Raw genomic sequence first — 26,680 nt, 5'->3', positions numbered from 1 at the left:
CTTAGGTCAGGATTATGGAAAAGCTAACAACAAGATATGCAATGGGGAGGAGATATGGGCAAAGGAAGGTTGAGCATGGATTGACTCCTTAATGTAATTACACCCACTCAGGGGAGAGAAGGAGACAGAAGTGGGCTGGGGATTTGACAAAGGGATGTGACCGCCTCACAATAGAAAGCAGAGGAGTGTCAGCAGACCTGTCCCCCAGGGTGAGGGTCAGCCTCATGGCCTTAGGCCAGGCACAAGAGATTAAAACATCCTGGCCGTAGGGCTGGAAACAGCACACCCAAACACTCTGCAGAGGAGCTGAAATTAGAATAATAGGACATGAGGATGATGCATAGAATACATTGTTATTCCAGTGCTCAGCCTTTACTTTAAGCACACCCGCAGAACTGACTTCCATACAGATTCTACAGCTTGTTATTGTTGCACTAAATTTAAACAAAATTGTGAAAGTGTTAGATTGATGCCTAATGTTTTGCAAGACTTAAGGCAAAGCGTATTATTTCTGTCAGGTGTGATTTCCAGTCTAGACAATGTAGCTTTTACTTCTTGACATGCAATCATAGAATGGATTGCCCACTCTGGAGTTGGCACTCCCTCACACAGAAAAAGAAAAAGAAGGGGGGAAAGAAAGGCCCTTTGATGAAAGGACAGAACCCAGCCCCCCACTCACACTCCTTCCCTCCCTCCTTCTCTTCCTTGCCCTGTGGAGTTAATCTGGCAAAGAGGAGGCAGCAGCAGCCAATTTACACAAGCAGCAGCAGCAACAGCAGCAGCAGCAGCAGCAGCTTTTCTTTTACCGTCTCTTTCGCTAGTCTTGCCTGAGTCTCCACCCCCATCCACCTCTGTTCTTTGTGTGTACGCTTGTCTGCCCATGTTTGTGTATGTGTACAGTGTTATTCTGCATGCATTGGGTGGTAGAATACTAATAATAAGTACAGTAGAATGGAAGACAGTCCAACCCCTGAGGCCAGCAACACCTGCCTCATGCAAGCTGTGCAGGTATCACCACTTACCCTCACCCATCCTCATGTGCCCTCACTTATTGTGCAGTCTGTCACTGGTACATGCCTGTCTTGGTTTCAGTTCTGTCTTCATTCTGATAAAGTCTGTGTTTGTGCCTTTCAACAAAGGAAAGAAAATGGATTAAGAGTCCTTCATTATAGAACCCCACTCTCCCACCTCCCTTCGATATACAGACACTCTGATGTTAGTTGAGCTTCCCTTATGGGCACCTATGCATTATTAGTGCCCCAGGAAAAGAGGAAAGAAATTGGTCAAAACATGTTTTAATTACCAACAGGCCTTATATTCCACAAAATTAATGGCATGATAGGGGCTGTGTGTCTCATCCACATCATGGCGGATGAACATAGGCATTAATCGACAGTGTTTACTGTGTCCATCATTGTGAACCGTAATTACCTAAATGCAAACTATGGTCTTGTTTTGTTGTGATGTTAGTCATGCTGCTGAGAGACCCTTGTTTCTGCCTCCTGCTGTAATGTGTTCAATAAATCCTCAAGACACAGTGATTCTCTTGCAGTTTGGAAGCAAATCTAAACACGGTGGTCCATCAATTTTTCTCCACCAGGCTTGCCCAGATCAATTAAATCAAAGTTCATCTCAGCCAGACGTTAATTATTTAATGAATGGCATCTGGACCTGGGGTGGCTGTGTATGCATCCGAGCTGTGATGGGAATGAGCGCTGAAAGGATATAGAATGTTATTTGCAATTAGTTTGTCCGTCTTCCTCATATTTTGAGCTAATATTTCTCTGCTCACATTTATCAGCTTCTGTATCTGTGTTAGCTGTAGCTTTTGTTGTGGATAATTTAGATCGCTAACACTGGTTGTCGAGAAAACTTACAAGTGGTGTTAATTTATACCGTTTTCCTCTTGGTGTCAATTAACTATTAGTTATGGTATTTTATATATTTATTTACTCATACTCTCTGTAGTTTTTTTAAGGAAGAAATTACTGTGGCACTAGTAATTTGAGAAATACTATGTTATGATTAAGAGTAAGCACACCAAGTTATTCTCTTTGGAGTTTTAGGCTACCTTTCCTAAGCTGCAGGTCAAAGGTGAAGGAGACCAGACTCATCCCAATTTGCACAATGATGCATCAGCACTTTGTGTGCCCCGGGTCAATGTAAGTCTGCCAGCACCTCGCGCAGCCTGTCAGAGTCAATAGACTGACTGACATGACATGTCCTGCACCAGTGATTGAATTACTGGCCATTTGTCTGCCATGATTGTCTTGCTGTCATATCAGTGTTAATCTTGTTTTAGGCGCTGTCCATCATGTCTTCATGAGACGTGACAAAGGCATAAAAAAGCATAAAAGGATTATCTTTTTTTTTTTTTTTTTTAAATGCTATGTACTATCGTATACAACATTTAAATTCCTCAGTATCACCATTACTTTCCTAGGCCTCCAACAAGGAACTTGAATATCTCTGCCTACCATGTCAGTCTTCATCTTTCACTGTCTGCAGAATTTAATTCCCACCTACAGACCTTAAAATAACATAACAAAACAAAATTCAGTTTTCAAATCCCTGTGTGATGTTGGTGTTTTTGTTAACGCATTTTTCTACGAGTCTCCTGTCACATCAGTAAAATTAGATTTTTGTAACATAACCATGGAATTTGATATTCAGGTAATAATGACGCCTTCATCATGGAGGCAAGCAAATGTGTTATTTGCCTCCACATTGTTCCCTACAGCCTCACTACTACAGAGCACAATTCTGGCAGAAGAGTTTTGCAGCTCTGCAGCAGGTTGAGCTCTGTACAATGCCCATACATGTTCCAGTGCAAATGTGTATCATTGCATGCATACAGTATTTATGTAATGTTCATGTGTTCTAGCTGCTCCACCACGTTTTCAGTGAATCCATTTTCAGCAATGTGCAGTATGTAGTAATTACCATGAAGGAGTGGTGTGCACTGAATTCTGATTAGTGTGTAAATAAGTAGAGTGGGGGGGATATCAACTGGAAGGAATGCTCCTGGAATAGCTGACATTTACAGTAAACTGGGGTGTTGGCCTAAGATAAACATGAGCTCTGATATATTTTAAGTGAGGTTTTTTTTTTGCCTGCAAGCTCATGTATAATTTCTTGAAGTAATATTGAACATAATCACAGCCCCTAGTTGTTCTAAAATTTATTTACATTTTCATTACACATTCGTATGACATACTACCGAATGAATGCCACTTGCTGAAACCTTAAATACAGGTTTTTGCCACTAGCTAATGTTGCCTTTGTCTTCTCTTATTTCTGACATTATGTTCCAATAGTGAGACAAACCATAGAATTGTTAATAATTCAGATTTAGTGGAATATGCATGCCTTTTCTGTCATAGACTACTTAAGATGCACAGACTCTTCAAATATTGATTTTCTTCTTCCTCTCTCCAATAGTGTTTTATGCAGAGAACCTCTGATTTAGCCTTTCCTGTAACATATTAAACAAAGGAGTGTGAAAAGACAGTTAGGGTAAAACAGGAAGTCTGTTTGCTGTCTAGTCTTCTCTCAGTTTCGTCCCATATTTGAGCTCAGGATTTACACTCGTTCCTGCATAACACAATGGGTATTTTGTATACAAATTGCACCTAACAGGATTAAACAGCTCACTCATCTAACCACAGTAAATGCCTTGCATGTGTAAATTTATTTTTACAGCCTGTCAGGCCTTAGCAAGGCACACAGTGGCACAAGTTCAGAGGAACCCTTTGATGGCAGTAATTCATGTGCTGCAGTTTTCAAAACCTCATAGCTCACCTTGCTCCTCTGATCTGGACCCAGCCTGGCACGTATTATTTAACAGGGAGATGAATGGCCGATTGGGCGTTGCTCATGTGTCATGGCGTAAGTCATGATAAATAACATGAGTAGGCTGACAGGACACAGGACAGTAAAGAGTAGAGATATCAGCATCGACACAGGCTCAACCAACCGCAGTATAATTTTGCAAGTCGTTAAATCACTGCCAGAGAAATACGAGTCCAAGGTTATTGAACGCTCTGTGAGTGATGAAGACTTGGAGTGGTCCATGAGGCTCAAGTTGCTGCGGAAATGAGATTTAACACTGTGTCATCTCGTAGACGTTAACTGAGAAAAGGAGAAAAAAATCTGAGTGTAGCTGAATTGTATTTGTTGGTGCAATGCATGAGATGCTTAGTGCTTTATATTGGTAGGAATGGACTGAAACTTTATCTGAAATGAATCAATGTTGTAATGCTTTGCCAGCACCGTGTATCGCTCACAGCAGGGCTTTTTTATTTACAAAGATTCTGATGGACAGTGCCTGTCTACTACATAATGGAGGAGGAGAAAGGCAAGAAAGGGTGAGGTGATAGGGGTTGGAGATGTGAGACGGAGGAGGGGAGACGGGGTGCACCATCCAATTTGTGATGGACCAGATGCTGTACCCTCAAGCGAGGTATTTTACCCCAAACGGTACCTGTAAAAACTCCATCTGGCGAAATGGGCCCTGGAATATGTCAGCACTAGCTGAAGGCTCTCTTGCTGTGCTCGAGCTGGCTCTCTGGCTCTGAAGATCATGTGTTGTCAGCTGTACCCCATGGGCTGAGAGAGGGAGAGAGATGCCGCTGTGGCAGTCTGACAGCAGGGCTGTGGCAGCCGCAGCCTGCACCATCTCTCCAAGAGCCCAGGAGAGGAGGAGCGGGGCAGGGAGAGAGGGGCAGGCAGCAGATCCTATCATAACATGGAACCAGTGTTGTTGAATGTCACTGTGGTGGAGAGACTGCAAATCACCCTTTTTTCTGAATGTCACAAAAGGTGCCATATGCATACAGCTGCAAAATTGTGCTCTGTTGAATGGAAATATTGGACAGTAAGCGTTTGGACAGATGTGTCACCAGCTGATCTGTCTTGTGATGTTAGAGAAAAACAAAGTTTATAGTTCAGTCAGCAGGAGACTTAGTTTTAAAAATGGGTATGCACATCAGTATGTATTTAAATTGGTCTACAAGTTTGTAATTGTTGTTTGGGCTTGTCTAAAAATCAACCTTTCATTGTGCTTATTAGGTTACAGTAATTCCGAGAGCACAACCCTGCAGCTCGCTCAAAGGAAGCCTCAGGCATAGTCTCATATTGTATGATGATGTGAGTATTTGTAAACCCTGCAGTAAATGGAAGTAGATCCCTGCTTGGAATTAACACCTTGTAATGATTTAGTTTTTTAAAATCTTTGTTATAGATTATTTTAAAGAGTATGTTCTCTTGATGTTTGTTTCTATCCTTTTCTAAATGTGTAACATCAGGAAGAGTTTGAATATTTCATTAATTGCCTTTAATTAGTACCTTTCAGTTAAGGTGTGGTGAAAAGCTGGAGTATATTATTTAGCTCATAAAACCACTGGTTCAAATTGCATAGGATCTTAGGGTGAGGTTGAAACCAGAACCAGTTTGTTCAGTATCTCCACATTCACAAGTGCTGCTGAATGATCTTGTTCACATCACACACTACCAAGGACATTCCTTGAGCACTGAGAGGCAAAACACTGCCTGCACATTTCCATCAAGTCTGAGTCAATTTGACCTTGTGATTTCTCTCCGGTTCAAATTGTCCATCTCTATAAAGGGCTGTGGATGCAGCTTCAACAGCTCCTGCCTGTCTCCTCACACAAACCTTGTATAGGTGGGGTGAATGTGGTTTCCACCTCATGGCTTTAATCAGAAACAGGTAGTCTGTGGTTGTGGATGGGTCGTGTTTTGGCGTCACTGACAGAGATCTGTGGCTGCAGTTGTAGCCAGACAACCGTCTCCCGTCTCTGCTTGGAGGACATTTACACCCTCATTGGCAAAACTGAACTCTTTCATTTGCAAATGGGGTCAAGCAGTAGAATAAAACCCAAACACTGCTCAATGTCTATATTGTACTTTCATTTTGTCAGTGTAAAACTTTCATGATTTCCTACAATTGAAACACTGCTTTTCCCACCTGCAGCAATTCTCTGTGTGAACGTGTGTGTGTAGAAATAATCAGTCCCCATAGCAGTAATCAATGGAGGGAGAAGTATGCAGTAATTTTGTTAATTAAAAGCTGGGGGGCATCAGACAAGACTGGGCGTTAGATCTCCATTTTAGAGGTGGCATAATTATGTGTTATACTTTGTAAAATGGCTGATAGGGATTTCCTGCCTGGGCAAGAGAACTCTGAATATTCATCAGGCATTGTTAAACAGTGTTTGTAGACATATTACACACTACCGGCAGGAGATTTACCCTTGCTCTTCAGTCACTCATCTGAAGAAGCATTAGTGGAAAACAATTACTTGGGCGGCAGTATTAAATGTCGTACTGTGCATGTAGTTAACAGCTGAACAGGAGCTCGTCTTGTAGACATTCAAACAATAAGACATGAGAGATGCTCAAGCTATGTGGCAACCGTCCTGGCAAGAAAGAAAAACACCAATTAGCAGCAATATGTTGAGACTAAGTGGGCTTGGAGTGAAAGCCCAAATCAAATAGAAACACAAGGGATGAATTCTCTCTAATTTGAAGCCATTTTGATGGGAAACCTGAGCACAGTGGAGCATATGGCAGACAATTCAGCTGCGTTTTGATAGTGTTCATAAACAGGAGCCATCACCATGCCTCATTTCAACCCAAGTGCACTTTGCTAAAGACAAATGCAGCATAGAAACATGAGGGGGTGTAAATTGTTCCATAATTGTATTCTCCAGAGGAAAACCTGTACGCAAATCTTGTCCCATATGCACTTCCAATGTAACACCTACACACATGTGCAAGTTATTTGCATTTGGGAAAATTCATATAAATGTCTGTTCATTTTTCTCACCTCTTAAAATCAGTTTCATTTTGCACAATAACATGAAATCTTATCTCTAAACATCAGTTTGCTCAGAGATTATGGATATACTAGGTGTGACGGTCTGCCTGTAACCAACCACAGTAATACCACTATGATACAATTCAACTTGCTAATTAGGTGATTTCCCAGATTGCTTAGCTGAAGCCATAATGACTCTGAGGCATTGCTTTGCCTCAGCTGATGTGTCTGTTCTGTCTAAAAATCAAAACCTGTTGTTTAACAGTATTTGCAAGTTAAGTTCCAACCTTGGAGTGAAAGATTAGTTTAAGGCCTAATGAAAGCTATAGGGTTTGTCCAAACCAGCACGATTTCACTATAAAATGGTATTGTAGAAGAAAAATGTTCATCCTATCCAGACAAACATTTTAGTGCTGTTTCTGAAATAATCTCTAACTCCAAACATGTGACCATTCATGTACACTTGGAATATGGATGGTGGTGTAAACCAGACCCAGAGGTTTGGTTGCTTAGATGTAAGAAAAACTACAGAGGAAGAACAGCAATGGCAAAAAGGAAGACCACACAAGAAAGTAATGCATGGTCATAAGGCAGTCACGGCAGCAGAAAACTTAGATTGGGAATCATGACATGATAAAGCGGAGAGGGCCATGTAGTGACTATAGGACCCAATCAGGAAGCAAATGCAAACGTCTGCGTTATTGTTTCCAGAAATCTCTTCTGCCCATCCAGACTAAAACACATTCCCAGAGTTTTGTGACCCAAAAATAGGTTCAACAGTGTTTCCAAAAGCTGAACAGTCTGTACCCAAGGAATAAACGTAGCAAAAGTTCTCTGTCTGAAAGCAGCAACGTACTAGAGTGGATGTAGCCCTAGTGCTCGACACTCAACTGAACCAGACTCCGGAACCAACTTGGACTTGAATTAGGATTCATTATCAGTTCATTTCAAAACATTATCTAACAATACAATTAAATGTTATACATTTTCACACCAAGAAACAGATGCCTGCTAAATCTGTTTCTGTGACTGATTCTGGGTGTTTTCACTCTAAAGGAGGAGCAGAGAGCCGCAAGGCATGTCAAAGTGACTCCACATGTGGTCGTCACTCTGTGTGAATGTACATAAAACATGATTAGTTATTGTATTTCTTCTGCCTATTTGTGGGTTGACAAGTGAAAACCACTAACAAGGTCTACAGAAATCTATTTTCAGAAAAAAGGGTGAATTGTATTGTCTTTCTTTAATCTAGATTTCCCCTAAATTACATTATTTTTCTTGATTAATTTCGTCTTTGATAAATTTCCTTCTTGTTTGCTCATGCTCAGTTGTTTTCTTTCACATTAAGGCATGGACAGCTGGACTGTGTGCCTTATCTCCATGTCCTCACTCCGCCCTGCAGTGAATTGCTTGTATCATGTCTACTCTTATCACATCTCTGTCCCGGCAGGTCCTTTGCATCCTGTTCAATTTGATGCTGGGCTCTAGCTGCTCCTTTAATGGAAAGTGAGGTGTTACACACATGGTACAGTATAGTACAATGTTTTAATTAAAAGACCTGCTTCAGAAGAGGGAGGCTCATAGGGTGAGAGGTGTACCATAGGGTGAAAGACATCTGCCCTCACCAGCACAAAGACAGATGGATAACTTCATGGGGTCCTTTAATGCTAATGAATATGAAGATGAGAATGTTTTATTATTGACCTCAAGTATGAAAGTGTGTGATGACCAGGTCCTGTCTATGTTAAACAGTAAGCCTGGATATATTCTACCTTTTAGTTGTTGTCAACAAATCAAAACCAACAATGCATTAGCACAGTGATCAGCACCAATATTAAAACCACCTGGCTAATATTCTGTAGGTATTCTTCATGCCACCAAAACATCTCTGACTTGGTCTATGGACATGGGACCTCTGTGGAAGTCCTGTGGTGTCTGACAAGTGAATGCCAAGGGAGTGTTGGCACCAGATCCATTGGGTCTTGTTGGTTGCAGTGTGGGGTCTCTGTGGATCAGACTCGATCCTGTACATCCCGTGTGTGCTTTATCGGATTGGGATCTGGGGAGATTGGGTAAACACCTTGAGCTCTCCTGTTCTTAAGCAATTTTCGTGGTGTAGCAGGTACATTGCCTTGCTTGGGGAGGCTGCAGCCCTTGTGGAGTGCTGTTGCAGTCTGTGGTGGGGTGTGCTTTGTCTGGAAACATGTTAAGGTGGATGGTACTTGTCAACGTAGCATTTATGTAACAAGCATGGCTATGACCAAGTCTGGTAAAGCTCGGTGTGATGGTTAATGTTGTTGCATCCTGACTACTTCTAACTCACAAGTAATCCAAAAGAGAGCAAGGAAGTGAAGCTGAGGCAACCGTGCAAACATCTCAGGGATTTGGGCTGTGCTATAATCGCACCAACCTGTCACTCAAGGCACCAGCACAATTAATTATGCATGAATGTAATTCAAATTCAACAGGTGAGTTATATAGAAATGTATCTATCATACAGTTGTCATGAACAGGGATAAGAGACCAAAACTATCTTTTGTACAAGGCTGTAAACAGGTTTATTTCTGATGTAAAATCAGTCGTATTAACATGGAGATCTTTGAGGATCGACTTGCTTTTTGAACCAGCCTCAAGTGACAATTTGCATTTTAGTGCTGGCTTTCATTTTTCAGCCCTTCGGGTTATCATTTAGTCACAACTAATGAGTGTTTATAGCAGGATGGTAGATGCAGTCAAAGTAAACTACTGTGTCTACTGGTGTTGCTCAATGATGGGTTTTTGATAATGTGTGGAACTCAGTGCAGGTCTGTGGGAAAGAACACAAGACTATCAGGCTTTCCCTGAATAGGAGGTAGTTGTTAATGGGATCAATTAATTGGAAGTTTAGGTCTTTTCATGTTTTTTTTTTTGTCAAGGGGAAACAGAATATGAGTGTGATGTATTTTGGTTCTTATTCGGTAGCTTCTGAGGGCTACAGTTGTGTTATGGTTTTGGATCATTTAAAAATGGTTGTGTCTCATGGGAATATGAAAGGCTTACAGCTGTCAAATACAATCAGCTGTACAAAGTAATTTATCATTTTTGAAGTCTGAAGACTGACTTGATTGTGTTGCCTAGTTAGCCGCCTAAATTCATTTCAGTCAAAAATTGCAACACCTACATTTCCATTTACAATTCTAATTGTTAAAAAATATAAGACACTGTTTGTAATAATAGTATTTTTCCTGTAAATGATGTAAAACATATATGGTTCTATTATCTCATTGTTAATTCATGAGATCTTCAGATGAATAATAGATGATGTCCTTTGAGACCAGTGCCCTTGTGCCTACACTTGTTATTAAGAGAATTCCAGATTATATCAGGCCAGCATGTTTCCTTTGGTGTCCTGCTGGATAGTCTTTTTCAAAACCAGCCACTGTTCCATCATGCTGCCTGGGTGTTGCACATATCATACATCATCAGATGATACTGCGTATTTTCTGCTCCTATTTTACACAGTATTTAGGCTTGCCAGTTTTCGATGCGGCTCTACTTCATGTTGTTTATTGTTCTTGGATTTGTCTTTGTATAACCGAGACTAGATTCACTTTGTCTGCGCTGCAGCAGGCAGGAATTAAATTAGGGGTTTCTTCAGTGTGATGAATCATGTTCTTGATAAACATTTCATTAGTTATACATTTAAATCACCACAGAAATAATTACTCTCAGCCTGAATGAAATGTGTGATTATCATACTCAGTAATGTTAGTATGACACACTCTACATTACGTTCTGTCGTGTTTAAAATAGCAATAATTAAACATTTCACTGCCACATTTCAATTATTTCCATTTGTGGGTGTGAACGACCCCAAAGAACACTGGAGGCTGTGCCCTGTGCATCTTGGGTATGAGATCTTGAATAATCAAGATAATTATCTCCCACTGCAACAGAGTTTTTTTTTTTTTTTAAAGAATTACCATAAAACATTGCTAATTTTAATTGGAGACCTAATGCAACTCAAATAAGTATAGCAAGATGGGATGAGGGTGGAGAAGTGAAGGGCAGAGTGAATCATTCACCCCAATTTAGAGAGAGAGAAGGGGGAGGAGATAGTGGTGGGTCTATCAAAAGGTGGAGTCAGATCTGTTGACACTAATTGATTCTATTGAAAGCCTCTATTGTAGTAAGTGTGTGATCAGGTGATCGCTCATCTGATAACTATCTGTAACTGTGTATTATGCAGATGCTATTTTCTAATTGTTTATGATGAGATTTGTAGAAATTGTGCAAAACAGAATTAACAGATTCGGTTTTTCTTTTAATCTTCTTGTTTCTTGCACACATGCAGACAAATGCACACACTCAGACACGCACACACACACACACACACACACACACACACACACACACACACACACACACACACACACACACACACACACACACACACAGAGAGAGAGAGAGAGAGAGATTCCAACACACGTGGCCAAAAAGGTCAAACAATTAATCTAACCATAAACCACGATAAATTACAAAGACCAAGTTTACAGAATAATCCATATTAATATCAGTGCGAGGTGACCAGGCTGTAAATACAGAGGCTAGATGCTGTGATGCATGGCTGCTGAAGTCTGTGGTGCAAATAAACTCTTACTGGTGTGTCTCAGTGCAGGAAAAAAATTCAGGGTCAAGTTCTCATTTCTTGCTCTCAGTTGGTTTCCTGTGATTTGTTGGGTTTATGTTTTTGTGACATGTAATGTTAACTGAGTCCCTTTTGTTTTTCCCCTTCCTCTCTGTTTTGAGTGAACAGCTCTGAAGCTCTCAAGGCAATAATAAACAGCTCAGCTGCATACACTGGATCCTTTCACCCCGAGGACAGTTTTTCCAGATAAAAAAGTTTCTTAGTGGGATGCTGATTTTACATGTCATCCTTTTTCAAGATGCTTGCCTTATCTTCTAAAGATTTATCAGTACGAGGCCCTCATTATTGTCTTCCTAAAAGATCAGAAGTCATCAGAGTAGTGTTTTAACCCAGTCACTCAAACCGACAGACCTGATCTTCAGTGGATGTGAGTTATGTGCAGAAGAGGAGCTCCCAAAGGCAGCAGTTCCAAAGCAAAAGACACAATATCTGTTCACCCCTTAATGAAGCTGCTGTAATCACACTCGTGCAGAACGGTCGTCTCTCATTAGCACTGCGGTTGGAGAAATTCTCTGTAACTCTTTGATGTTGTCAAAGATTCTCACCACTGTGTTCAGAACAAAGAGCGTCTTCCTCTAAGATAAGGGGAGGAGGATGCTTCCTTCTGTTATGCTGAGAATTTCAGGAAACTGAGTCGGGAAACCCTTTGTTTTGATTGCATACAAATTATGCAAAAAACTCCTGACTATTAATGTGATTTGTTCTGGGGATCTGAACCAAAAAAAACAACAAAACACACAGCACTAAGAATATAAAATGTTTTATTGTCCCTGCAATAGACTAGTTGCCTGTGCAAGATGTCTACCTGCCTTTTGTGTAGTTTGTGCTCAAATAAGCTTTAGCTCCAGTGATCCTGAATGGAATAAGCCATTGAAAAATGGATGGATGAAGAGATGGCTGCTCACAGATATCTAAAGCACTTCTATGGCAATATTTTGATGTTTTTGAATGTGTCTGAGACATCTGAGGTATACCTGGCATTTGGTAAAGCTCCATTCTGGGGTTGTATTTCAGACAGGATCTTGTTTTTCACACTTTGACCGTCACTGCCAAGGCTGCTGTCTGGAGATAACACTAAGGCTAGATTCGCCAACCTAATGCTACAGAGCAATGGTAGAAAGCAAAAGAAGCAAAGCCAAATGATTGTGAGGGAGTGTGAGCAAAAGCAAGGGTAACGCTTATTTTTCTTGACTAATTTTTAGATTGTCTTGAGGGGTTTGGGTCACACATGGGAGCTTCCTACATTGGTGCTGATTAAAAGGCACCACCACTCTCCTGCCTTCAGCAGAAAGACTGGAGGGAATAATACCAAACAGAGAAGCTTTCCTAATTGTTTGCATACCTGTAGGGCAGTGCAACTTAGTCAGCTAGCCATGCACTGTTTACCCACTATGCATGAAAGGAAACAATTAAAAAAGAAAAAAAAATCTATTAAATGAATTTAAGTCAAAAAAAGCATGTAGCCTACTGTGCACACTGTCAGCGTTGCAATTTGAAATCTGTAATACTGAGACTGGTTTCAAACACCTAAAGGTCTAATCTAGTGTTTGTAAAGTAGCCACATTTAGTAGCAAGCATTGCAAGGAAATGTATATTACTTAAGTCTATGCCTTTTTGCTGCTGTCCAAATGAATAGAACCTCATCCAGAGCTGAATTCCACTTAGAAAGGCAACAAATGCGTTTTTCCACTAAGTCACTGAGCATTTTTAATCCAAATCTCATCCAATCCATAGTTTGAAAGGGTGTTAAGATACAACTGAATCTCTGGGAAGGCTGCTTGAGAAAGAAACATGACACGACTAGACAGAAGTATACAGACTTGGTCACAAAGTCGTAAAATTTATTTATAGAAGCACAGGTCAGAACCCTAAAATACACCAAAAGGGTGGCAGATGATGACAGAAAAATAGAGGCTGCAATGGAAAAAAGGGGGTCCATATATTATTTAGCAAAGTCTATATTTATACCTTATTAACCTATATACCTGCACATTTGGTGGCTTATTTAACAGTGAGATACCCGTGACCATTTTTAAAAATGAATTACAAACAATTACTACTAATAATACTTATGAAATAAATAGAACAGCAATGCAAGGCTGATCCGTTGCCCTCCCAGTACCTCGGCTTCTCAATCGTAATATGGTGATTTACAGTGTCAAAAGATGAACTCAGAGGTGAAAAAAAGTAATGTTCTCAAGCATCACTTTCCCTAAAAATGTCATTTGAAGCCCTGAGAAGACCTTTGTCAGTAGAGTGGACTCTACTGAAGACAGAAAATTATTAAGGGTGTTATTTGTTAGGCGCTCAGCAACTACTTTTTCTGAATGTCTGCACTAAAGGGAAATTTAGAGATGTTATAAGATGTGACCAGAGTTGACCATAGAAGTTGAACGTGAAGTCCTGTTGGTTTCCACAAACTGTCCACTTTATGCCATTTGTGTTTAAAAGTGTAAATACTGTAATTCATCCAGGAATGTAATTTGAATACAGAGCCTAGCTAATAATGTGGGTTCAAGAAAAAGTTAATGGTAGGAGATCATTTCTCTGCAGAAATTCGATTAGCAAGAGCTGGTAATACTGTGACAACATGGGAGAGCATAAGGTAAAAGTATAGATTGAATAAGACACAGCAAAGGCAGAAGTAAAAAAAAAAAATAAAACCTTCACAGAAAGACTCAATGCTAAGGTGCCAATTAAAAGCAAGTTCAGAGTGTGTAAATTTCCTTGCAAAAAGCTCAGTCTCCATCCAAATGAATATTAAAACCACCAGTAATAATCAGTCTGGACAGAACTGAACAATGGGCCAAAATCCAATATTGGTAATTGTTACCAACTATAGTCCATCATCCACGGGACAAAGTGAGCTGACACTGGAAAAGTTCAGCCAGTTCTCCTTAGACAATGCTCGGCTCTGTCTGAATAAAGACTAATCATTACAAAACTCAGCGATGGAGATATGATCCATGTCACACTGGCAAGTTTCAGAAGGGAATCTAAAGCCTGTGTTATTTCAGAGAATAAAGCCATTTAATACAAATTTACTACAGAACAAGCATTAAAAAGCATCATCCTCAATTTCAAGTCCAGATTAATTATTTTCACAGAGGAAAACACTAATTGGTGAGCAGTAGTTTTAAATTTCAAATACTAAATCTGATGTCATGATTTGTTTGAAACTGTAATTTGTAAACTCTGTGAAAGTAATAGATAACAATATGCTCTTATTATTAGGATATTGAGCTTCAGAGTGACTGTGCATGGCAGAGTCTTGGACACCCTATAGAAGGATGTAAACCAAGGTACTAAATGCTCCTGGCCATGACGGTCAGGGATCAATGATCTCTGGATAGATCATCTGCTGGTGACCAAACACACCAGCATGCACTTTAGACCAGCATAATTATACCAGGAGGAAATCAACTCTCAGTTGAGGGAAATCAAGGTTTTAATTTAATTAAAGATATGACTGCACACGGATTGCGATGAGTAGGTCTTTAGGTCTTTACAAGCTGGTGGCTGAGGCTTAGCAGCTCTCCGGAGGAAAATTAAACACTGACTGCTCCACTGTTAACATGGAGATCTATGAGCTATGCCACAGTTACAGCGTCACCATTCACGACCATTACAGTGCTCAGTGACAAACTGACTGTCTTTAAATTATCAGATGAACATCACAATAAGGATTTGGAGTGAGTTTGCTACAGAACTAAATTCCCTAATCTGCCTCCAGAATTTCAACCACATGGGCAAACGTCAGACTTACTCAAAATAGCTCCATTGACAGATGGTAGGCCTTAGACCCGCCGTGAACAGAAACAGTCGTTCTATCCCTGTGGAAAAAAGACGTCTAATTTAAATCTTTTTGCACTCTCCCTCCTGCTGCGTTGCAGAAATGCATTAAACACACATTCACAAATGCAGAGACAGAGACAGAACTTACTGTATAATAGGTTTTGTATTGAATGTTTTACAATCACTGATGTTTGTTACATTGTTTTCTCCAGTAGATTTTAGAGCCTCATAGATTAATATATTAAAATTCTAACAATGCCTTTGTATCAACATTTTTTTTATCCTCACCATCTGTTTAATAGCTCACAATTTTGAGAAAACTGCACTAAACTGTTGTGGAAAGACACTTCATCCATGTATATGGAGAATTAATGATGGTAACAGCAGAAGGAGAGGCTGTACTGTAGCTTTCAGCTGCTTAACCAGATCTTTAGAAGCAGAGTGAAGCTCGGGATTTTACGGCTCTCAGGTGACAAGCAGGCTATCGACAGAAAGCAGGAGACTCTCCTGAATCCTGATTACAGCCACTTTGTGACACCTGGGGGACCGAGAGAGACGCCTTTAAACCTGTCATAAATATTCACAGCAACTTAATTGTGCATGCCGAAGTGATATAAAGACCCACCAGTGCCACACTTCTGGGGAATTGATGCTACAGAACAGACCACTTTGGCACCACGCTCGGACATGGCTTGTGAGAAACTCACAGGAACAGTTCGTTTCAGATCTTGGTGTCATGAAAAATTCCCAATGTGCAGTCTGTGCTGCCACACATTCAGCCCTGCCTTTGTGCATCCTGCCTGCTGTAGCTGTCTTTGCAGTGGAAGCCTTCTTAAGACTCCACCTCTCACCTAGTGCCCATTGTTCCTCCGTCACTGGTACCTCCCCCAGCTTTTTATTGACTATTTCACTAATTGCAGCCTGCATAAACAAAGCGTGGAGAGGACTTGGCAGTATAAAATGTTCAGATAATTAGTTTTGCAGGGGGAGGATTGTGTCTGTGGACATTGATCTGATGGTTTGCTGTATTGAATGGTTGAGGGAGGTACTCCTGTGACGGTGACAGGTAGCCTGTCTCATGGATCACAGCCTCTCGTCAATACTACTCCCCCTCTTCAGTGGTCTGCTGTGAAGCATTTCTTAGAGTGACACAGGTGCCAATTGATTCAAGGTATTGCTGGGGTGGCATCTGTTGTAATTTAACACATTATTCACCATTTTTTTCATTCTTTTTCCATTCTGTTGTATTTTGCTAAGCTTGCACCAAGCCTTCATAACTGAAAGTGACTAGCAATGCATCCATCAACTGATCAAAATATTCTACTATGAAGCTTTCTCAAACCTAAGGGGTTTTGTATTGTCACAGTTATTTGTAGGTGTGACATTTACCAGCAGAATCTAAATGGTTCATTTTCTCTTTTGTGAACATGTGGGGGTGTGCACACTGGTGTGTCCTAGGTGGAGCAGGAATAAAGATGGGGATGATGGTGTCGGGGTGCAGGTGCACCGTGCGCAGGGGAGGTGACCTTGGCCATGGTGGCGACCGCCGAGAGGAGCCAGCCATCTGTCTTGGGCCATGAGGAGGTGACCCAGCATCATTGTTTAGTCCCACGGAGTACACTGAGGTCACTGGGAGGGCCAGACCTCCTGGGTGGGGACCAGAATGTGGTGTCTGAGCATTATAAACACTAATGATAAAGAGAATGAAAATGCAGAGCAAAAGTGCACTATAAATTATGCCCTAATTTAAAAATAAATGTTCTGGCAAGCTGTTATCTGCTGTTATTTTGGAGACGGACTGCAGCGTAAAATATAAGAACTGCTACATCATGCGGAGTGTCCACCTTTTTGGCCTCTATATTCAGATTTCTTTTTTATACCATTGAAATTGCCCTCGCTGTAATTATTCTGTCATTTTGATGTGGCACCCCATAACCCCTTAACAATTTGTGAGGCATTTTATTGAAAGCATTAAGAGGAGAAGCGATTTGAACATGATTTGCTCTGTGACTCAGTTCAAAATGGGGTTTTAATCTGCATCTTATTAAAATACTTAACCAAAAACTGTATTTTTTTAATATCAGTTCACCCCCAGTTCTGTTCTGGCCTACAATGCTAGTGGACAAAAACTTCCACTTCTTAAAGGTGAGTTAATACTTAAAAGGTACAGAAATACAAGATTAGAAAAATTGATGTGCACTCTTAAATGAGCCTCAAAACCTGCAGTAAGTTAATCAAATAACTCACTGCTACTTTCTCACTGACCGAGTTGTTCTTGTGTTGATATAGTAGGTAAATTAAGTCTTTCACTCAGCTTAACCTTGATGCTCTGCTGTTGTGTTAACTTACCTGTAACCTTAATAGTAAATCACAGCTTACCCTTCTAACAAACGGCCAGTGTGTGCCAGCAGTTTCTGGGTTCACTGATGCATGGCCATACATGAATGCCATTGCCATGCTTACTAGTAGCTAACCAAGTAACTCAACTGTGAGTGATAATAAGAACAGGAGAAATCAGCCCAGTGTTAGAGAAACATTCAATTCAATTCAATTCAATTATATTTATATAGCGCCAACTACAGTCAAATTGTCTCGAGACGCTTTACAGAACCCATATGCCTGACCCCCAGAGCAAGCCAAAAGGCGACAGGGAGGAAGGAAAACACCCTTTTAACAGGGAAAAAAACCTCGAGCAGAACCCGGCTCTAATGTGGGGGGACCCATCTGCCTGCTGGCCAGGCGGGTTGAGAGGGACAGAAGAGGTAGAGAGGTAGAGGGTTACAGGTAGAGGGTTACATGAATGCAGAAGAAGAGCTGGTTAAGAATAAAGAAGCTGTGTCAGTCATGTGGGCACACTTTGGCTTCAGGAAACCAGATACAGAGCAGTTATTTGCACATACTGCATGGAAAGCGAAAACATGACCATTATGACAAACAACCAATTCGCAGAATATGCAACACATGTCCAAGAAAATAGTAACAGAAAAATCACTTTCCTAATCAGGGGACTTGTCAGACAAGTGTGCTTGTTAAGTCTAAGTTTATTTCACTGTTCTCACTCTTCTCCATGGATCATCAGAATGGTGTGTTTTGATGTCGTTTGGGCTGGTTACAAACCAGACAGTTTTTGTAACCTGGTTTGTGTTTCATAGTTGGGGCATATACAGATTGGACGAGATGGAGAAGTGAGTCGGTTAATACAGGCATCTCTATAATCCATTAATGTGGTACCATGGGTATTCTCCAATTGACACAGAACTTGTGAATGGATATTACTGCAACAACTGGAAACCAAACCAAACCCTAATAACCAATTGCATAGCCTACTCTAACCTTAACTACAAATCACACCAGTGGGTCCCACCAGCTTACTGGCTGCATTTTCAGTCACATAGTTTGTCCTTTTGCTTTTTTTGCATTCTACAGTTGCCCTTTCAAAGTACTGTTTCATTCCATATGCATGCTACTGGGACAGAATACTCCACTTATTTTAATACACCTCTCTCATGTATTCATTGCGGTCTGCAGTGGGTCTTTCTGTCAGTTGTTCCTGCTTGTTTATACTCATTTGAGGCATCATGATGTAAGTGACAACTGTGCAGATGATTGTAGGTCATAATGGCCAGAAAAGCATGCTGGCTTGCATACTGCAAAGTTCAACTGTATTTAGAAGGACAACCTGGTATTTTTGGCATACTGCATTTGACATAGTATGTATTGGAACACACTACGTTTTTTGGCATGCTGTATAGTGTGGTAGTATGGGTTAATTACGAGCATAATAGATTATGGCACTGTGTTGACATCACAGTTCATGTGTGCAATGATCAATGTGTCAAATACAAGCACTTCTTCATAAACTAAAAAAGTGTCATTTCAAGGCATGTGCTATTTAGGCTATTTAAACTTTGATTTTCTGAAAAAAAGAAGATGTGAAACAATCCTTTGAGTTTTGGCAAATGCTTTACAGGGGTCTGGAGCAGTGAATGTGACAATGATATCAAATGTTACTCAGAGATACACAATTTGATATATTTAATATGATACAGATTCAGTTTGTTGTGAAAACAACCACAACAGTAAGAAAGTTTTGCAAATAGTGCTTTGAATTGAATACTGACATCAACATGCTAACATGCCCATAGTGGCAATAGCTGACATACTGTTATTAAGGTGGTATGATATGTCCACTATCTTAATTTAGCTTGTTGGCGTGCTGTCATTTGATAAATAGCACAAATACATCTGGCTGATAGAAATGTCACATTTGCAGGTAATTGTTCTTAAGGCAAAATGTCCAACAAATGGAAAATTTGACCTTATGGTGACACTGGATGAAAAGTCGGGAAAGTTATTAATTCATCTTGAGAAGGGCATGACTGTCTGTCCAACAGATATTTAGAAAGTTCAGTTTGGACAAAGGACAGACCAGCTAACTATGCTGCCCGTGCAATTTAATGTATTGCAATGAATAATGTTATTCAAACACTTAAGCTACAGTTTTATGAAATCATGTTTATAGCTAGTTGAATGTCTGCATTAATAAATCATACAGTAGTAATAATCAGAGGAGCTCTAAGGAATTTCGTCACTCGTTCTGTCAGTTTAGCTCCTACAGTTATGGTATAAATCTGTAAGGCCTCACAAAATATTACATTTTTGGCCATTTTAGACTGACCAGTTTTTTTGTGGTCCTCTGTGGTCCCCAGGGAAGGGACCCATGACCAAATGGGGTACTTGTACCAGACAAAGACCTCTGATGAAGCAGTGAGTCTGACAGGGAAGTGACAGACATGCAATCAAGGTGTTATATGATAGCAGGGCCATAATGTCTGTCCTTTCAGTATAATCACAACCCCATAGCTCAAGTTTTACTCGGCACTTTCAATCACAATCCCTGTTTCCATTCACACAAGGCTTGACCCTCTCAGCTTGTTCCTCATATTCTTCACTCTAATGACAAGTTTCACTTCTCACCTCATGCTCATTAGTCACCTTTGTAAGCAATAACACAACTGCAGCAGGGTCTATAAATTCACAGGGGCATAGCCACATAAAGGAGGAGCATTTTTTTTCCCCTCAAAAAGCTGTCACATAAAATCAGCTCGGCCTGTGTGAATATAACCATACAACAGTTGTTTTATGCTGTTGGAGCACTGGATCATTTTTAGCATAATTAGTTAAAAAGAAAGTAGTTATTATGTGTTAATCACACCCAGCTTCAAAGACTGAGCGTTCAACTTCCTGGACTCCAGCTGGACTCAAGAATTCAAAGGCAGAAGCTGCAAATAGCAAGTACGAGTGAGATCAGAGGTCGTGGTCGAACTGTGGTCTGTTGGCTGCTAAGAGGATAAAGAGTGACAGACTAGCAAGAGCTTTATGAAAGTCACCATAAAGGAGGTTTACAGCTTTGCATAGTAAAACTGGCCCCTTCACATCTCTTTACTCTGTCTGCAGCGTAATGACACCAAGTGCTACAATGCAAACGCACAGCAGCACTAGATGAGAACAGATGACAGGAAGGCTGAACAGCTCCGCCTGGCTGATATGACTAAGCCCAGCTCATTCCTGTCACTTCCTCTGTTTTACAGGAAAACTTTCTGGTTAATTGGTGCCATGACTCTTTAAATCACAGCATTCGTTATTGAGTTTGCAGGGATGTAGCCTTTGTTTGACCCACAGCACAGATTTAAATGACTCTAATCCTTTTCCCAGACTCTCAACATGTCACAATTAATTTTTAGCATCATAGGACTTTGAGGGACATCATGGGCTCTGTACAAAAACACAGGAAAGCAAAATTGTAGATAAAAGACTGGTTGCAGCTGCACACAGCTAAATGTACTAGTTGTTTCTATAAATTAATAATCTGAAAATTGAGAATGTGCTTATTTGCTTTCTTTCTTAGAGTTAGATGAAATTGATTCCACTCCTGTCTGTATGGTAGAAAATATGTCTAACACACTACAGTCTGAAACAACAGGTAATTACTTGTCCTGGCCTACAAATATTCAGGTGCATACACTGTAAAACAGAAACTTATCAACAAACAAGATATTTCATGTTCTAAAATGAGCTTTAGAGGTTTTAATAAGTAAAATTTTCTTACATGTAAGTGCAGGCATACTCACAATTTCTCCCTATTTCCAGTCTTTACACTAAGCTGAGATAAGCAGCTGCTGGCTCCTAATCTTCTCACCTAACTCTGGGCATAAAAATGAAAAGGTGGTCTTACCAGAAAGTCTAGACATGATATTAGGTAGTTAGTCTGTCAGCAGAGAAATAGGTGTACAAAGTCATGCACCATTTTTGGCAGGTGCACTTTTTTTTTTTTTTTTTTTTGAAGTCAAGGAGTGATAAAAAGCAAATCAAATGACAGTACCCTGCTGTATCTACTGCATAGAATCTATTTTTTGTTGCCATGACTGTATGTCTGCATTGGGTTTAATTCAACTGGAATTTGTAGCCTTACAGGTGTGTGGAGCAGCATGGGTTTCTTCAAGCTCACATGTCTCTGAAATAGTTAATTTCATGGTTGGCACAGTGCACCATCCCCCTCTTTATTGAGTGAGGGTTAAGCCCGTATAAATGCATAGGTTTCTTCAACAGCACATACCTTTGACATTCATTCTCCGACTGCTCCGAGTCCAGAATGTGTGAAATGGTGTGTGGTGAATCCCACTTCTTATTCTTTTGGCGTGGCTAGCACCCCTTTAGATTTCATAGGCTTCATTACTCTTCAATCTGGACCATGCTTAACGGCAAAATGTATGTGAAGGAGTGCTAGCATTTCAGAGAAAATGATACTTTGATTATGATTCAGGCTGCTGTGCTTATGGTTTAGTTGAAATATTGTTTAGCACTTCTAACAAAAAACATAAATCATGAAAGAAACCTAGTTATATGTCTTTTTAAGATATAATGATGGTGCATTTAAAAGCAGAAAAGAGGAAAACCACCGCTGCACAGTAGCTGTGTGGTCTCGATTGGACAGTTTTATGTCTTGGATTGAAATTTATGACTGCATGACCTACCACACAGCAATCCGAGGCAAGTAGTTGAATGGCTGCACAGAGCATAGTACACTGTTGCTATCAAATAAATTTTGAAGTGTCTTGTCCATGACCTCAGAGCCAGTTCACAGATGGAGATCCATCCAAAACACACTATGTCCTGTGACCATAATCTTGACTCTTGACTGGGGTCACTGAACTTGACAGGATCCCGACCTTGTGGAAGATTGAACATGGAAGACATAAGGTTCACAGTGGCCCTGGCTTTTAGCAGAAGTGATTTTTATATGCAATTCCACCTGACACTGACAAATGAAGAGTTTCATTTTCTTTTCTTTTGAGAAAAACACAATAATGAGAGTGAAAGGGCAGTCATTTTTTCTTGGAGCTTACAAAAACATACCACTTACTCGACAGGCATTTCAATAAATATAATTAGAAAATGTCATCGAAAATTGGTAGGCGCAACCAAACAAACCTTACACACAGGCACAGGCTATCTCCCTCCCTCTTGTGTATTCAGACAAAAATAACATTTGAATGTGTTGATGTCAGACACTGGCAAACAGACAGCGAGAACAATATGAAACAGATGCCACCACAGATGGAGGATAAACAGGCACATACATTTCTGTTACAAAGCCGACCTGTCACTTGCAGCAGTAAATGATTATTACATTTGTGGTGAAGAAGAAAATCAGAGTCTGTTGTCTTGTGGGTTGTATGGTGGTCTGTACATCTGCTTCGCTTGGGGAAATAGCAAATCTTCACCATAGCCTTTGATTTAGTCCACTGACAGCAGAAAGCAGAAATTCTTTGTGCCCTTTTGTCTGGCTGAACCTTCTGCATGTATGAATCAAACCTTGGATTTGCCAGCAGTGACACAGTGTTGCCCTGCACCAGAGCATTCGGCGGCTTTAATTCTTCCTGACTATGACAAAATAAGATAGAATTTATCAGGAGTAACTGGTAGAAATACTGATAATTCCTGTGAATCTTTTTGGAGAGCTTTATTGTCATTTTCATCTTAGACTTACTACTGCAGGTAGTGCATAATGTTAAAGGTCATGGATAATAATCACTGTGTTAATTAAATGTCAGTCTCAAGTATATCTTTTCTCTCATCAACACAATTACACAATTTGTTCATGTGAAAAAATCTTATAACTACAGGCACCAAATAATTAAGTTTCACCTCAGACACTCTTCTCTCTGTTACTGTGATGATTATATGCAGGAAGTTTTGATTAACTGCCAGCGCGGATATGAGATTACAGTAACTGTCATCCTGCCTCTGCATTTATTATGCATGAGTGTTTATATTTTGTCCACTTGTGTGCATAGAGGAGGATGTGTGGAGTAGGTTAGACAAGGTCTGGAGCTGTCACCCACTGAGAGAGCCCGAGGGAGCTCAGGTAGAGATTTACAGTCTGGCAGAACACCCACCGTCCTCAGCTCAGAGTGTCATGACATGTACACTCATAGACTTTTGGTGTTGCACCTCTCTTTGTCTCACAGCATTTTTCTTAGCACAACAACACCCCTTCTCTCACCTTCCAACCCCGTGTTTATAGGTTTATTTGAAACTTCTGGAGGCCTTTTGTTTTGAGCTATGAATACATTGCACCTGCATAGATTTATATACCGTTTGCATCGCAATTGTATGTATGTATATAATGAATGTCCTACTCAGAGTAGCACATTTGGTTAAATGGTTTGATTTGAACAGCTGGCAATCCTGGCCACAGTTTTTTTTTCTTCAAACTCGTAAAATATATGGAACCTGTGTAATTGCTAAATTTAAATACCTGGATAAGCTAGTGGTGTACAGTCAGTGTTTAAGTCTTGTATAGTGGAAATGTTATTCCAGCGGGCTTGTCTTCATCTATTAATTTGTCCGTCTTTTACATTATATTTAGGTATTATTGAATTCTACAATGAAGTTAAAGAATGTGATATATTTTATGTGTTTTCTTTATTAAGCTTGTTTAATATAAGGCTAGTTATTTATAGCAAGTATAGTTTTGTTGCTATATAGCCACAAAAATCATAAGTAAGAATGCACTAACCTTAGGAGCAACTTATCCACAACAGTTTCTGTATTTGATGCCACTGGAGTTGTGGTTGTACATGAAAGAAAAAACTATTGGGCTGCATCTGACTGTAGCCGACTGCTGTAGGAGGTATGTGGCTCTGACTGTCGCCACCTCTTTACAGGTCACTCATCACAGAGCCAAGCTTTGGTTCTGTCTCTAAACACAGCCAGCACTCAACCTGAAGCCTGCCTTCCTCTGTGATCTGCTGACTCACTCTGCACATAGTGGACCATTCAGTCCAGGAGGGAAAGATACCAGGAACAGGTAAACAGCGTTTGCTGAGATGCTTGGAGATGACAGGTACAGCGATTCTGCTATATTTTAAAGCAAAGAGCAAGCACTCAGGGGTTGCAACGCCCACACACAAATATTTTAGTGTGCAGACAAATATTTTTGTGTAGGTGTTTGTAACTGTAACACGCATGCATAGACGGAGAGAGAGGGAGGCAGAGCACAAGAGCATATTTTCTAGTTTCCATGCCCTGGGCGTGAGGCATACCAGGAGCGACAGAAATCTCGCCAAGTGGGATAAGATCATAAAACTGCAAGGTACTCTCCTCTCATTTTCAACTAAATGGATAAAATGGTGTCAGCATGTTACTGCGAGCCCCTCAGGATCTGGAATACTGGCAGGGCTATAAACTAAAGCAGTTACTCTATGACAAGACACTGAATCCTTTCCCATCAAGAAAGATTTCCTTTTGAAATAGTGTAGATATTAGAAAAAAAAATCAGGAGAATAAAGCAGAGCTGGGAAACACTGACAAAAATATTTTATTTATACTTTAGGAGTTTTCAGTTCAGTAGCATATCACAGTAACTTGATATTTTTTAAAAACAACTGCTGATACATGTAAAAAACAAATTACACACAAAAACATTTTAGGAAACAAACCCCTGATTAACATGTATATAATAACCAGTCAGCCAAGAGTATTAATTTATTCCACTCAGCTTTTAAAACATGCTTCAAAAACAAAAGTGCACATATTAAAGCTAAATCATGGTATTGGCACAAAATCCCCAAAGATTTCAAGTCTTGTATCATGAAACATAGACAGTGCCTATAAAAAGTATTCATGCTTCTTTCCTCCTTTTATCGCTGTTCAGCATTGAATCATTGTCAGTTTAATTTTGCATTGTTGATAAGAATTTACAAAATGTCTCCTACATGTCAGAGTGAAAACATTTCTACAAAATAATGCCAAATAATTAAAATGACTCCCCTATTTCAACACTGGTGCATTCAGTTAGTGCTAGAAGTTTCACCATTAGCGAAATGGAGATTATCTGAATGCAGTGAATGCATCTCAAGTGATAGTAGTATAAAGACACCTGTATCTGGAAGGTCCAGTCCCTGGAGAAACAGTACTTCTTTTATAAGTCATTTTTTGGCCTTTTTGCCTTTATTATAGTGCACAGTGGAGAGAGAGACAGAAAATATGGGGAGAAGAGTGGGGGAAAGAGATGCAGCAAACTATAGGGACTATAGCCCCTGTTTATGGGTCGCCCACTCAACCTGTTGAGTTACAGGGAAGCCTGTGAAACAGTACTTCTGGTTACAACTACACAATGACGACAGAACAACACTCCAAGCAATACTGTGAAAATGTTATTGAAAAGCATAAGTCAGAGGATGGATACACGAAATTCACTTAATATTCCTTGGAGTACAGTTAAATCCATCATTAAGAACTAGAAGGAATATGGCACATGCATAGATCCGCCTCAAGCAGGCTGTTCTCAAAAACTGAGTGCAAAAATGAGACTAGTGAGGGAGGCCAGCAAGACACCTATGACTCCTCTAAAGGAAATACAAGCTTCAGCCTCTGAGACGAGAGGAGACATACAACATGTTGTGCATACAACAACTGTTGCGCAGGTCCTTCTCCTCTCAAAGCATTATGGGAGAGTAGCAAACATAAAGTCAGTGTTGAAAGTACCTCACATCAAGTCTCTGCCAGTATTCACTAGAAAGTATGTGGGAGACTGAAGTCAGCTGGAAGAAGTCTCTCTGGACTGATGAGACAAAAATTTAGCTTTTGGCCATCACACTAAACACTGTACATCATCATAAACTCTCCATCCCCACCGTGAAGCATGATGGGGGCAGCATCATAATGTGAGGATGCTTCACGACAGCAGACCCTGGAAGGCTTGTAATGGTAGATGGTAATATGAAACCAGCAAAGAAAAAGGGAATTCCTGGAGGACAACCTGATATAGCCTGCAAGACAACTAGGACAGGATT

At 40.2% G+C, this 26,680-nt stretch overlaps 1 long non-coding RNA gene across 2 annotated transcripts in view; it reads left to right on the top strand.

Moving 5' to 3' along the window:
- The window catches only part of LOC111578966 (uncharacterized), a 38,892-nt gene extending 14,222 nt beyond the window's left edge, over window positions 1-24,670 (top strand). Inside the window, exon 3 of one of the 2 annotated variants that reach the window (XR_008600047.1) lies at window positions 24,551-24,670. This is a non-coding gene — a long non-coding RNA (uncharacterized LOC111578966). Of the gene's footprint in view, window positions 1-16,778; window positions 17,350-24,550 lie in introns of those variants that run through there. The other variant, XR_002747037.2, reaches the window with a different exon arrangement.
- Window positions 24,671-26,680: the final 2,010 nt, after the last annotated feature.

Source organism: Amphiprion ocellaris, chromosome 20 (genome assembly GCF_022539595.1).
Source record: "Amphiprion ocellaris isolate individual 3 ecotype Okinawa chromosome 20, ASM2253959v1, whole genome shotgun sequence".
NCBI lineage: Eukaryota > Metazoa > Chordata > Actinopteri > Pomacentridae > Amphiprion > Amphiprion ocellaris.
Note: the sequence above shows the minus strand (reverse complement) of the source record. Positions and strands in the feature narration are given on the sequence as shown.